Raw genomic sequence first — 7,458 nt, forward strand, 5'->3', positions numbered from 1 at the left:
GATGATTTTGAATCCCGTTTTAGCCATAAAGTTCTTTGCCATTTTCCATTACTACTCTGCCTGTTAAAATATTTCAGATACAAACATTACAGTTAAACGTCATTTACATTTATAGCAAGAGGATAACAGATCTGTTATTGACAGAAAGAGAAGACCATATTAAGATCTGGACCCTTTTTTTGTGTATTTGGAATGTGTCTCATTAAACTGAACTTTACTATTTGAAAGTAACATTCATGAAACAGACTCATGTGAGTATTATAATTAAAGTACTAAAGACAGAAAGGTATAAATGACTTAATAATTTATCAGAGCAATCTATTATGTCAAATTATGTGCATATTGGTGAGGGAGTAATATCTTCTGTATTGAGGCTAATTGCTTCCGATACATTTTCATCCCAAACAAACGATGAAACGAAGGAGACAGTTTCATGTTACTGGTGAGCAGATGGCCATTTTGTTGTTGAATACTTCAATTTTATAAGGAAAAAGAAAAATTAGTCAAGTTTTATAGCAGCTTAATTGAAATTGGTTTTGACATGATACTATCAAGTGGGTGACAAAGGTGATTAGATTATCAGGTTCCAAACTATGGTCATGGATCTATTATGAGAGCAGATGAATGGCCAAATGTCCTATATGAAAGTTAATAAAGATTATAAAAAAAAAACAATTTATGCAGTGAAATGCAGATGGATACTAGTTCAAAGAAAGCCTTGAGAAAAGCTTTGATTTTGATATTTGATAAAAATGATCATTCATATTTAATGTCACTGTTTTATGGAGCCAAAAATAGAATATCTATTATCCCCGAAAGGTCACTTTTCTGTACGATCCTTGCATTCCAAAAATTGTAATCAGAGAATTGTTCTTACACTTAATATCCATAGCCTGACGTCGTCATCACATATTGTGCAAAAAACTGTCAAAACACGACTTGTTAATAATGTGAATGAATTGTTCCAGATAAAATATATAAACAAATATATTTATATATAAACAAGACAGGACGGATGCAATTCTGTTTTGAGATAATCGGCTTGAAAGATATCTAATACCATTGGCATTGAATTGTGGGTGACTAGATAACAGTTTTGTACTACATACATTTATGTTCAAACCTTTAGCAAAGACTGAGATGTTCTTACATTTTTTCATCTGTCATCAATCAAAGATGACAACAGTCAGTTTGTAGATGTCGAAAGCTGAATTTAAGATTTTGGTCAAAGTGTTACCTCACTTGATCTCAGCAAACCTAGTCTGTTGCCTGAGTGTGAAGAAGATCTAAAGTTCAAGGTATCAGGACAGATATAGTGGGACCTCTGGTTATCTTACTCAGGGATCTGTGTTTGTATGACCAATTGAGCTGTCCTTATTAGTGCGTTATACTCAAAGGGGAAGGAGGGGGAGGGGGCTGCAGGCCCCTCAACAAGATATTTCTGTGAAAATTTGGGCAATATGCTGATATTGTCTCGGGCACTACAAAAATAATAAACTTCAATAATCTTGTTTGATGAGAGTCAGTAGTTCTGTATAATACCTCATCCTCAGGTAATTGGACTAACGTTCTAAGCTTGCCCGACTATAGTCTGACATTGATGTTGTGGAGTTTTGACACAGTCGGCACTCCATGCTTTCCTTCTCTGTCCAAGACGATGTTACAATATGTATTACTGTTGGCATTTTTTGTAACAAATAGAATTTCAAATCTGCACTAGCAATCCAGCATATACCTACTTATTTCATATTGCAAGTGTGAAATGTTACAAATACAATATTTTATGATTATGATTGGTGGTGGCGGCATGCCAGATGGGTCTCCTGGGGCGTTACATCGGAGTAAAGTTAAATCATATTTATTTCAGATAGCCTATCAAGTTTGTTTGGTTCAGTGATTTGTTCACGTTGCAAAACGCTTTAGAACACTGATTAGAGAGCTATTTAAATTTGGTATTCAAATTATTATCATGATTACGGAACAATCGTCAATAAATTTGCAAGATTAATTAATTTAACATTAGGCTATAAGATCATTTTACATTATTATTTATAGAAGTGACAGTGGAGTGTGCAGAGGGGTCACGGCATTTGCACATGGCTCCCTCCCCTTCCTGACGCCAAACTGGTGGAAATATTATACAGAAATATTGGTGGACTAACTTAAAAAGTGAAAATTCTTGGATATAAATTTACTTCCAATGGTAGCACCATGTTGCATCTTAATAACCTTCATTTGGTAAAAATTTCAGAAATTTAGAGAGGGAGATCTCACCAGCATCTGGTCCTTCCAGATTGGTTACATTTTTCGTGCAAATTGTTACAGCGCCCCCCCCCCCCCATTCCTAAATCAAATTGGGCTCCTACGCCTATAGTTAGTCACATAGTATACTCACTAATTCTAATACTGAAACAGTTTTGTGTTACACAAATTTCCTGCGAAATAAAATTACTTAGGATTGAGAGAGACAGGAATGATGTTATGTTGAGATGTACCTTGGTTAGATATTTCTGTAGTTTTTAGCAAAAAACATGATTTTGTCTAGTCTTTGCAACAGCTAGAAACTACTGGAATGTCAAAACATCTCCAATACCTTACTCTCTATTATGTGTTTGCTCAAGGCCCTTAATTGATCCCCTGGTCCCCTAATTTACTGCAGAAGTGAAAAAGACTGTTCCACCCAACACCCCCCCCCCCCCCTCTCATCAGAACTGCATTGATCCCTGCTATTAACACCCAAGCATTTCCCCATTCCAAAGTATAACTAATGTGCTATATTGGAAGTTATTGTTACTGTAGGTCATTATCACTGACAATTTATTTCAGCAGCTGGTCTAATTACTTAGCATGATCATTTCTATTTGTAATTACTATTAATTGATAGATACCAAAGATAATTTGTGATTTAGTTTTGACTTTTGTTTCAATGAAACATTTTCCATTGTTCCTGGTTGTAGCTTTTTTTTCACCTTGTTATTTCTTTTTTTGTTTTCCTTCTAGTTCAATCTTTAACATTTATTAAAAAGGACAAAATTCTGTATATGATCTCCTTGACCTAATATATCGGTGATATAAATTAGAATTTGTATTATGATTTCCTTTTAAAATTTTAGACACAGACCTTGGACATTTTGTTTGCCATTCATCTCCTAAAATGTAAATGAATTCAACATTTTAAAGTGTGCAATGAACTATTAAAGTTAAATCGTAGTATCTAACCAGCTTCATATAAAAATCTACTTCTGAAAGGTTTGATTTACCAGCCAACAATGCAAAAAGGGAAATATTTTAATCAAGTGCTCCTGGAGGAAGTTGGGCAGTTTGGGAGACATTCCTTATCAACTAATAGATATGCTCTCTCACAAGATATAACATTAATTACAAAATCATCCACTCACCCCCCCCCCCCCCCCAACTGTCCAAATAAGTTTGCCTTGAATTTCATTCATAATAGAGGGGAGTATTTGCTTTTTCAGATTTATGAAAAGTTTGGGACAAAGACAGTTGAAGTATATCAAGAACATATGTAGTGTTTCTCCCAAAATAATCAAAAAACTGTCATCCCGGTTATTACTAACTTGGTGTTTGTGATGGTTTCGTGATTCTTGGTATTTTAAGTTTTGCAAGATTCTTTTGTTTTAAAGTATTGGGAAATATATTTACCTTTATTTTTCTGTCAAACGTTTTGGAACTATAATGTACATTCCTTCTCCTTTCACATATATGTTTGTATTATTGATGGTGTACTGTATCATTAATAACTCTTTACTGGTCACAACTGCTGGAAGTACGAAAATAATAATAATACATGGAAAACAAATTAATATCCTTGGTCAATGAAAGGCAAGAAACATATAGGAATAATATATATGTAGCCATTTCTAAAGTGCTCCCTTGAGTTCTCTCAAATCACATGAATTCATAGATTCAGTACTTTTGCTCTAGTCAAGATTAGTCAATTAAACAGTTTTCCTTGTCAGCCAGTTATTTTGCTTTCCTCCTTTTTCTAAAAAGAACTAATTTTTTAGTTCCTATATTTATGATCCATGATTTGGAGACTGTTTTTTTTTTTTCTTCTTGTAATCCTGTCCATCTTTTCATCATTTTGGATTATGTTTTGATTACATTTTCAAGGGTAGGTTAAATTTGCTTGTGGTTCAGCAAATTGTATATTTCATTTCATTCGTGAGTGTGTTATGTTTCTATTTGTTCCTTTGGGAGTTAGTGCAATGTATAGTTTGATTAATGATAACAAATGAAGCCAGTAGCCTATACACAATGGAAATACTTAAAAGGTTTTAAGTAATGGCCTGAACTTTAAGTACTGCTAAAAATTTGCCCAAAGTTTTGACAAGTACCTTTCTTGTGGCGTGTCTGAATGACCAAATTATTTCCAACCATTGAGGAGTTTTAAATTAGACAATTAAATGTCTCGGTGTGGAAAAATAATATGATACTGGTAAAACAAATGCATGTAGATTAGAGCATGAACTTTGACCTCCAAATTTAGCATGCTCAAATTTCTTAAACATTTTAGAAGAATACCTTTCTTATATTTCTGAATCATAAAAATGATTTCCCAGCATTGAGAAGTGTTAAATTAGACAATGTCTCCATGTGGAAAACTAATTTTGATGGTAGTAAGTAAAATTCATGTAGATTAGAGCATGAACTTTGACCTCCAAATTTAGTATGCTAAAAATTGTTAAGCATTTTGAAGAATACATTCTTATATTTCTGAATCACAAAAATGATTTCCAAGCATTCAGGAGTGTTAAACTAGACAATGTCTCCATGTGGAAAACTAATGTTGATGGTAGTAAGTAAAATTCATGTAGATTAGAGCATGAACTTTCACCTCCAAATTTAATATGCTAAAAATTGTTAAGCATTTTGAAGAATTTCCTTTCTTATTGTGTTTCTGAATTACCAAATTATTTCCAAACATTGAGGAGTGTTAAATAGGAGGGTTAAATGTCTCAGTGTGGGAAGCTAATTTGATGGTGGTGGAAAGTAAAATGCCTTTTGCCGTGGGAACATGAATGACCTTTATCTGACCTGAGATAATATTGGCTAATAATGAGTTTTGGGCTTCAAGTCTGCAAATATTTGCCATCCAGTTGTAATCAGCAGTTAATTACATTTCTAGGTGTAAACAGTCATCATTTCCGAATACGATGATATTACCCATGTAGGTGCAACACGTGTACTGTACACTATAGATATTGCACACTAAATAGTACTTAGGTCTTACATAATATTTAAGTATAATTGCTAATCACCTCTATATAATGCTTTAACATTCATTTAATAATTAATGCAGGCTGTCCATCATTCCTACTTTCCATATTTCTTCTTCAATTTTTTGGTCTATAACTCTTCTACTTTTCCATAAAGAAATATTATCTACGGTTCCCTTCATTTCCCTACATTTCTTGGTTTGACTTTGCTCGGTAACATGATATTTCAAAATCCAGCGAATTGATGTAAAATTCAGCACATTACATTTGTGGTTACGAATCTCAAGGTGCACAAGAAACTTTTGCATTTCTGGCATCTCAAAAGTATGTTCTCGGTAAAATACCCCTTTCGTATTTCACATAGTTCTTCATTTAGCCAGTAGTATGTGCCTGAATAAGTTTCATCATGTCTGTTCAAGTTCATTTTGGGGGGGGGGGAGCGGGGGGTCTTACCATTTTCCTGCAATGTTGACAGTGTTGATGCACTTTCTCTACATGTGCATTCCTCCCTTTGTTATAAATTTCTTGCAAGGGTTTGCTGGACAGCCTGTTAATTATTAACGAATTTACAATTTTTTTTTGTGCATGCTACAACAGTTATGTCAGTTTGACACCTTTGTTTTATCTGGTTTCTTTTGTCTGCGTGGTAGACATTAACAAGCTTAAAGAGCTTCTATATCTTCTTGATATCTTCTTTGAAATGCCAATAAATACCTCGTTGGTCTAAATATATTAATGACTGCCTTGTGTGATTGAATACCACTGGGCAAAAAACTTACGTGTACAGCAATAATTAAGCCATAGGCTACCCATGCCTGTATGTTATGTTGGTCTTTCTTCGGTCAGAATGGTTTGCTTAAGTGTAAGTGTAATGTAAGAAATTTTGCTATATTATTTACATTCCACAAAATCTTTTGTTTTTTTAGAGTTTCTTAGAAATCTGCTATTATCTAATGAAATGGCAACAGTAGCAGTTTCTCCAAGGTTTTCGATCATTTCTTGCAATTTTCATATTGAAAGAAAATTAAAGGGTGCATGACAAAATTAATGGTTGTAGAATGTTAAAGTGTCTATTATCAACTCCTGGTAGTATTTCGACCCATTTTAATTATTAAGAAGTGTCCGAGGATCATCATTTAATTGACTGGACAACATATTCACACATACAACTGGGACAGCCTACCCCCCTCCTCCCTCCGTCCCCCGCAGATTAGAAAATGAAAAATCAATACAACAGGAAAACAAGATTATATGAAAAGTCGTTTCTTGAACAAGATAGTACAGTTTTTGAGAGTGTTGTACTGTTTCAATGCAGTGTGGTTTATATCTAAACATGATCTGTTTTAATTCTATGCCACCACAGTAAAACCTGCCATTTTATTTTAGTTATTTGTGTCAGTTTCGTATTATTATGGTTTTCCTCACGTTGTAGCAGTTTTGTTCCCTATATGTTTCTAGGGGGGTGATACACTAGCTGCAGTGAATCTACTGTATATAGTAGGTTATAGATTGTTACTCAGTCGTCTCCACTGCCACTATGCTGTTTACGTATCCATGGTGTTTTGGAGGGATTCGTGAAAAGGATCATTCTTTTGACAGTTGTTACGAAGACATGGTGAATATTTTACAGTATGTAGCCGTAATGTCTTCCAGTTAATAGTTTATATCGGTTTAATGAATGATATGCATGTGTTAATGTAAATACAGAGGAAAATAAACATAGGTGATAGTTCTACATTAAATTGTCTTGAAAGTCATTTCTTAATTTTTAAACGATGACAAACCATTTTACTAGTGGCTGAAGTTGATTGCTTACTAGAAGAATAAATAACAAAATTTGAACCATTTCTGAAACTTTAGACGAAAAATACCTACTCATAGCATTTTGTATTGCGAAGATATGAAGATGTGATATATTCTTAATGCATCTCGCAGCAGCTTTAGCAGCAGAATGGACAATTCATTTGAAAATGTCTTTTTTTTTTTTCTTTTTTTTCATTGTTGTTCTGCAAACTGATACTTAGTGACATTAAGCACAAAGAACTTTGGCAGCGAACTAACCATTCCCAATGTATCAGTTCTAGGACCAATCAACAAGATGTTAATAGCCATGTATGTATGTATGTATGTATGTATGGGTGTCCGCAAAGAAGAGTGAATGGAAATTCAATGTATATTAAAGAACACCAATTAAATTAAGTTCCTCTCTGAAATGTAT

The 7,458-nt window shown here is 33.7% G+C and overlaps 1 long non-coding RNA gene across 1 annotated transcript; it reads right to left on the reverse strand.

Annotated features, from left to right (window-relative positions):
- Positions 1-4,209: 4,209 nt before the first annotated feature.
- LOC139968808 (uncharacterized) lies at positions 4,210-6,993 on the reverse strand. Its single transcript, XR_011793540.1, has 2 exons — positions 4,680-6,993; positions 4,210-4,498 (listed from the first exon to the last, which is right to left on the reverse strand). It is a non-coding gene; the product is annotated as an uncharacterized lncRNA (long non-coding RNA).
- Positions 6,994-7,458: the final 465 nt, after the last annotated feature.

The sequence above is a fragment of the Apostichopus japonicus genome, chromosome 1 (assembly GCF_037975245.1).
Source record: "Apostichopus japonicus isolate 1M-3 chromosome 1, ASM3797524v1, whole genome shotgun sequence".
Taxonomy (NCBI): Eukaryota; Metazoa; Echinodermata; class Holothuroidea; order Aspidochirotida; family Stichopodidae; genus Apostichopus; species Apostichopus japonicus.